Genomic DNA, 7,187 nt, shown 5'->3' on the forward strand with positions numbered 1-7,187 from the left:
GTCCCTGGAAAAATCATGGAGCAGGTCCTCAAAGAATCAATCCTGAAGCACTTGCATGAGAGGAAAGTGATCAGGAACAGCCAGCATGGATTCACCAAGGGAAGGTCATGCCTGACTAATCTAATCGCCTTTTATGATGAGATTACTGGTTCTGTGGATGAAGGGAAAGCAGTGGATGTATTGTTTCTTGACTTTAGCAAAGCTTTTGACACGGTCTCCCATAGTATTCTTGTCAGCAAGTTAAGGAAGTATGGGCTGGATGAATGCACTATAAGGTGGGTAGAAAGCTGGCTAGATTGTCGGGCTCAACGGGTAGTGATCAATGGCTCCATGTCTAGTTGGCAGCCGGTATCAAGTGGAGTGCCCCAAGGGTTGGTCCTGGGGCCGGTTTTATTCAATATCTTCATAAATGATCTGGAGGATGGTGTGGATTGCACTCTCAGCAAATTTGCGGATGATACTAAACTGGGAGGAGTGGTAGATACGCTGGAGGGGAGGGATAGGATACAGAAGGACCTAGACCAATTGGAAGATTGGGCCAAAAGGAATCTGATGAGGTTCAATAAGGATAAGTGCAGGGTCCTGCACTTAGGACGGAAGAACCCAATGCACAGCTACAGACTAGGGACCGAATGGCTAGGCAGCAGTTCTGCGGAAAAGGACCTAGGGGTGACAGTGGACAAGAAGCTGGATATGAGTCAGCAGTGTGCCCTTGTTGCCAAGAAGGCCAATGGCATTTTGGGATGTATAAGTAGGGGCATAGCGAGCAGATCGAGGGACGTGATCGTTCCCCTCTATTCGACATTGGTGAGGCCTCATCTGGAGTACTGTGTCCAGTTTTGGGCCCCACACTTCAAGAAGGATGTGGATAAATTGGAGAGAGTCCAGCGAAGGGCAACAAAAATGATTAGGGGACTGGAACACATGAGTTATGAGGAGAGGCTGAGGGAGCTGGGATTGTTTAGCCTGCAGAAGAGAAGAATGAGGGGGGATTTGATAGCTGCTTTCAACTACCTGAAAGGGGGTTCCAAAGAGGATGGCTCTAGACTGTTCTCAATGGTAGCAGATGACAGAACGAGGAGTAATGGTCTCAAGTTGCAGTGGGGGAGGTTTAGATTGGATATTAGGAAAAACTTTTTCACTAAGAGGGTGGTGAAACACTGGAATGCGTTACCTAGGGAGGTGGTAGAATCTCCTTCCTTAGAGGTTTTTAAGGTCAGGCTTGACAAAGCCCTGGCTGGGATTATTTAACTGGGAATTGGTCCTGCTTTGAGCAGGGGGTTGGACTAGATGACCTTCTGGGGTCCCTTCCAACCCTGATATTCTATGATTCTATGATTCTATGAAACGTCCCTTGTGATCCACCAGAGCTTGCAGCACTATCGAAAAGTACCCCTTGCGGTTTATGTACTCGCCGGCTTGGTGCTCCGGTGCCAAGATAGGGATATGGGTTCCGTCTATAGCCCCACCACAGTTAGGGAATCCCATTGCAGCAAAGCCATCCACTATGACCTGCACATTTCACTCGACCTAAAGTCCTAGTGTAGACCAGGGCCTAGTGTAGACCAGGGCTAGGACTTTAGGTCGAATTTAGCAGCGTTAAATCGATTTAAACCTGCACCCGTCCACACAATGAAGCCCTTTATTTCGACTTAAAGGGCTCTTAAAATCGATTTCCTTACTCCACCCCTGACAAGTGGATTAGCGCTTAAATCGACGTTGCCGGCTCGAATTTGGGGTACTGTGGACACAATTCGATGGTATTGGCCTCCGGGAGCTATCCCAGAGTGCTCCATTCTGACCGCTCTGGACAGCGCTCTCAACTCAGATGCACTGGCCAGGTAGACAGGAAAAGAACCGCGAACTTTTGAATCTCATTTCCTGTTTGGCCAGCGTGGCAAGCTGCAGGTGACCATGCAGAGCTCATCAGCACAGGTGACCATGATGGAGTCCCAGAATCGCAAAAGAGCTCCAGCATGGACCGAACGGGAGGTACGGGATCTGATCGCTGTTTGGGGAGAGGAATCCGTGCTATCAGAACTCCGTTCCAGTTTTCGAAATGCCAAAACCTTTGTGAAAATCTCCCAGGGCATGAAGGACAGAGGCCATAACAGGGACCCGAAGCAGTGCCGCGTGAAACTGAAGGAGCTGAGGCAAGCCTACCAGAAAACCAGAGAGGCGAACAGCCGCTCTGGGTCAAAGCCCCAAACATGCTGCTTCTAGGATGAGCTGCATGCCATTTTAGGGGGTTCAGCCACCACTACCCCAGCCGTGTTGTTTGACTCCTTCAATGGAGATGGAGGCAATACGGAAGTAGGTTTTGGGGACTAAGAAGATGATGAGGAGGAGGTTGTAGATAGCTCACAGCAAGCAAGCGGAGAAACCGGTTTTCCCGACAGCCAGGAACTGTTTCTCACCCTAGACCTGGAGCCAGTACCCCCCGAACCCACCCAAGGCTGCCTCCTGGACCCAGCAGGTGGAGAAGGGACCTCTGGTGAGTGTACCTTTTAAAATGCTATACATGGTTTAAAAGCAAGCATGTGAAAGGATTACTTTGCCCTGGCATTTGCGGTTCTCCTAGATGTAGTCCTAAAGCCTTTGCAAAAGGTTTCTGGGGAGGGCAGCCTTATTTCGTCCTTCATGGTAGGACACTTTACCACTCCAGGCCAGTAACATGTACTCGGGAATCACTGTAGAACAAAGCATTGCAGTGTATGTTTGCTGGCATTCAACCAAAATCCGTTCTTTCTCTCTCTGTGTTATCCTCAGGAGACTGAGATATAATTCATGGTCACCTGGTTGAAATAGGGTGATTTTCTTCAGGGACACTCAGAGGAGCCCATTCCTGCTGGGCTGTTTGCCTGTGGCTAAACAGAAATGTTCCCCGCTGTTAGCCACAGGGAGGGGGGAAGGTTGAGGGGGTAGTCACGCGGTGGGAGGAGGCAAAATGCGACCTTGTAACGAAAGCACATGTGCTATGTATGTAATGTTAACAGCAAGGTTTACCCTGAAAGAGTGTAGCGACTGTTTTATAAAATGTGTCTTTTTAAATACCGCTGTCCCTTTTTTTTTCTCCACCAGCTGCATGTGTTTCAATGATCACAGGATCTTCTCCTTCCCAGAGGCTAGTGAAGCTTAGAAAGAAAAAAAAACGCACTCGCGATGAAATGTTCTCCGAGCTCATGCTGTCCTCCCACACTGACAGAGCACAGACGAATGCGTGGAGGCAAATAATGTCAGAGTGCAGGAAAGCACAAAATGACCGGGAGGAGAGGTGGAGGGCTGAAGAGAGTAAGTGGTGGGCTGAAGACAGGGCTGAAGCTCAAATGTGGCGGCAGCGTGATGAGAGGAGGCAGGATTCAATGCTGAGGCTGCTGCAGGACCAAACCAGAATGCTCCAGGGAATGGTTGAGCTGCAGCAAAGGCAGCTGGAGCACAGACTGCCACTGCTGCCCCTCTGTAACCAACCGCCCTCCTCCCCAAGTTCCATAGCCTCCACACCCAGACGCCCAAGAACGCGGTGGGGGGGCCTCCGGCCAACCAGCCACTCCACCACAGAGGATTGCCCAAAAAAAAGAAGGCTGTCATTCAATAAATTTTAAAGTTGTAAACTTTTAAAGTGCTGTGCTTAAAGTGCTGTGTGGCATTTTCCTTCCCTCCTCCACCACCCCTCCTGGGATACCTTGGTAGTCATCTCCCTATTTGTGTGATGAATGAATAACGAATGCATGACTGTGAAGCAGCAATGACTTTATTGCCTCTGCAAGCAATGATTAAAGGGAGGAGGGGAGGGTGGTTAGCTTACAGGGAAGTAGAGTGAACCAAGGGGCGGGGGGTTTCATCCAGGAGAAACAAACAGAACTTTCACACCATAGCCTGGCCAGTCATGAAACTGGTTTTCAAAGCTTCTCTGATGCGTACCGCGCCCTGCTGTGCTCTTCTAACCGCCCTGGTGTCTGGCTGCGCGTAACCAGCAGCTAGGCGATTTGCCTCAGCCTCCCACCCCGCCATAAACGTCTCCCCCTTACTCTCACAGATATTGTGGAGCACACAGCAAGCAGTAATAACAGTGGGAATATTGGTTTCGCTGAGGTCTAAGCGAGTCAGTAAACTGCGCCAGCGCGCCTGTAAACCTCCAAATGCACATTCTACCACCATTCTGCACTTGCTCAGCCTGTAGTTGAACAGCTCCTGACTACTGTCCAGGCTGCCTGTGTACGGCTTCATGAGCCCTGGCATTAAGGGGTAGGCTGGGTCCCCAAGGATACATATAGGCATTTCAACATCCCCAACAGTTATTTTCTGGTCTGGGAATAAAGTCCCTTCCTGCGGCTTTTGAAACAGACCAGAGTTCCTGAAGATGCGAGCATCATGCACCTTTCCCGGCCATCCCACGTTGATGTTGGTGAAACGTCCCTTGTGATCCACCAGAGCTTGCAGCACTATCGAAAAGTACCCCTTGCGGTTTATGTACTCGGCGGCTTGGTGCTCCGGTGCCAAGATAGGGATATGGGTTCCGTCTATAGCCCCACCACAGTTAGGGAATCCCATTGCAGCAAAGCCATCCACTATGACCTGCACATTTCCCAGGGTCACTACCCTTGATATCAGCAGATCTTTGATTGCGTGAGCTACTTGCATCACAGCAGCCCCCACAGTAGATTTGCCCACTCCAAATTGATTCCCAACTGACCGGTAGCTGTCTGGCGTTGCAAGCTTCCACAGGGCTATCGCCACTCGCTTCTCAACTGTGAGGGCTGCTCTCATCTTGGTATTCATGCGCTTCAGGGCAGGGGAAAGCAAGTCACAAAGTTCCATGAAAGTGCCCCTACACATGCGAAAGTTTCGCAGCCACTGGGAATCGTCCCAGACCCGCAACACTATGCGGTCCCACCAGTCTGTGCTTGTTTCCCGAGCCCAGAATCGGCGTTCCACAGCATGAACCTGCCCCATTAGCACCATGATGCATGCATTGGCAGGGCCCATGCTTTCAGAGAAATCTGTGTCCATGTCCTGATCACTCACGGGACCGCGCTGACGTCGCCTCCTCGCCCGGTATCGCGTTGCCATGTTCTGGTGCTGCATATACTGCTGGATAATGCGTGTGGTGGTTAATGTGCTCCTAATTGCCAAAATGAGCTCAGCGGCCTCCATGCTTGCCTTGGTATGGCGTCCGCACAGAAAAAAGGCGCGGAACGATTGTCTGCCGTTGCTCTGACGGAGGGAGGGGCGACTGACGACACGGCTTACAGGGTTGGCTTCAGGGAGCTAAAAATCAACAAAGGGTGTGCCTGTACATCAAGGAGTATTTCAGGCAGGACTGCACGGAGGGTTCCAATAAGAAGTGGTGCACCTAAGTTATCGTTGTTATTGGAACAAGGAGGTTAGCCTGGCCTCTGATTGATACATGGCTAGATTTACCTCGCTGCACCTTCTCTGTGAGTGACTGCAGTGTGATCTAGACAGGGGAGGAGGCAAATGAGTACAAAACAAATCTGGTCTATTTCTTGTTCTGACCCACTCCATCTATCTTTTACATCTTTGGCTGGCAGCAGACGGTGCAGAAGGACTGCATGCCATCCACATCTCATGGCTGCTCGGCAGAAGATGGTACAGTACGACTGCTAGCAGTCCGTATCGCCTGCCCGCTCACCATAAGACGGTTCAATAGGACTGCAGGACTAAAGAGAATGACCTGGTCAAGTCACTCCAAATTTAGTCCCTGCGCCCATGTCTGCCCAGGCGCTCCCAGCCGACGTGGCCAGGAGCACCTCGGACACGACGAGGACGACTACCAATCGTATTGCACCGTCTGCTGCCAGAAGGCAATGGGTTGCTGCTACTGTGCAGCAAAGCCGTACTGCGTCTGCCAGCACCCAGGAGACATAGGGTGACGGTTACCTGAGCTGGCTCCATGCTTGCCGTGGTATGGCATCTGCACAGGTAACTCATGAAAAAAGGCGCAAAATGATTGTCTGCCCTTGCTTTCACGGAGGGAGGGAGGGAACGGGGGCCTGACGACACGTACCCAGAACCACCCGCGACAATGTTTTAGCCCCATCAGAGTGCTCCATTGTGAGTGCTCTGGACAGCACTCTCAGATGCCCGATTGTTTGCCATTGCTCTGACGCTGGGAGGGGCGCTTACAGGGTTGGCTTCAGGGAGCTAAAATCAACAAAGGGGGTGGCTTTACATCAAGGAGTATTTCAGGCAGGACTTCACGGAGGGTTCCAATAAGAAATGGTGCACCTAAGTTATTGTCCTTATTGGAACAAGAAGGTTAGCCTGGCCTCTGATTGATACATGGCTAGATTTACCTCGCTGCACCTTCTCTGTAAGTGACTGCAGTGTGATCTAGAAGAATGAGTCCCCTAGACAGGGGAGGGGGGGAAGCAAATGAGTACAAAACAAATCTGGTCTATTTCTTGTTTTGATCCACTCCATCTATCTTTTACATCTTTGGCTGGCAGCAGACGGTGCAGAAGGACTGCATGCCATCCACATCTCATGGCTGCTCGGCAGAAGATGGTACAGTACGACTGCTAGCAGTCCGTATTGCCTGCCCGCTCACCATAAGACGGTTCAATAGGACTGACTGCAGGACTAAAGAGAATGACCTGCTCAAGTCACTCCAAATTTAGTCCCTGCGCCCATGTCTGCCCAGGCGCTCCTGATCGACCTCACAGAGGCAACCAGGAGCACCTCAGACATGACGATGACGGCTACCAGTCGTACTGTACCGTCTGCTGCCACAAGGCAAGGGGTTGCTGCTACTGTGTAGCAATGCCGTACCGCGTCTGCCAGCACCCAGGAGACATAGGGTGACGGTTACCTGAGCGGGCTCCATGCTTGCCGTGCCATGGCGTCTGCACAGGTAACTCAGGAAAAAAGGCGCGAAATGATTGTCTGCCCTTGCTTTCATGGGGGGAGGGAGGGAACGGGGGCCTGACGATATGTACCCAGAACCACCCGCGACAATGTTTTAGCCCCATCAGGCATTGGGATCTCAACCCAGAATTCCAATGGGCAGCGGAGACTGCGGGAACTGTGGGATAGCTACCCACAGTGCAACGCTCCGGAAGTCGACGCTTGCCTCGGTATTGTGGAAGCGCTCCGCCGAGTTAATGCACTTAATGCACTTAGAGCATTTTCTGTGGGGACACACACACTCGAATATATAAAACCGA

Source organism: Lepidochelys kempii, chromosome 6 (genome assembly GCF_965140265.1).
Source record: "Lepidochelys kempii isolate rLepKem1 chromosome 6, rLepKem1.hap2, whole genome shotgun sequence".
Taxonomy (NCBI): domain Eukaryota; kingdom Metazoa; phylum Chordata; order Testudines; family Cheloniidae; genus Lepidochelys; species Lepidochelys kempii.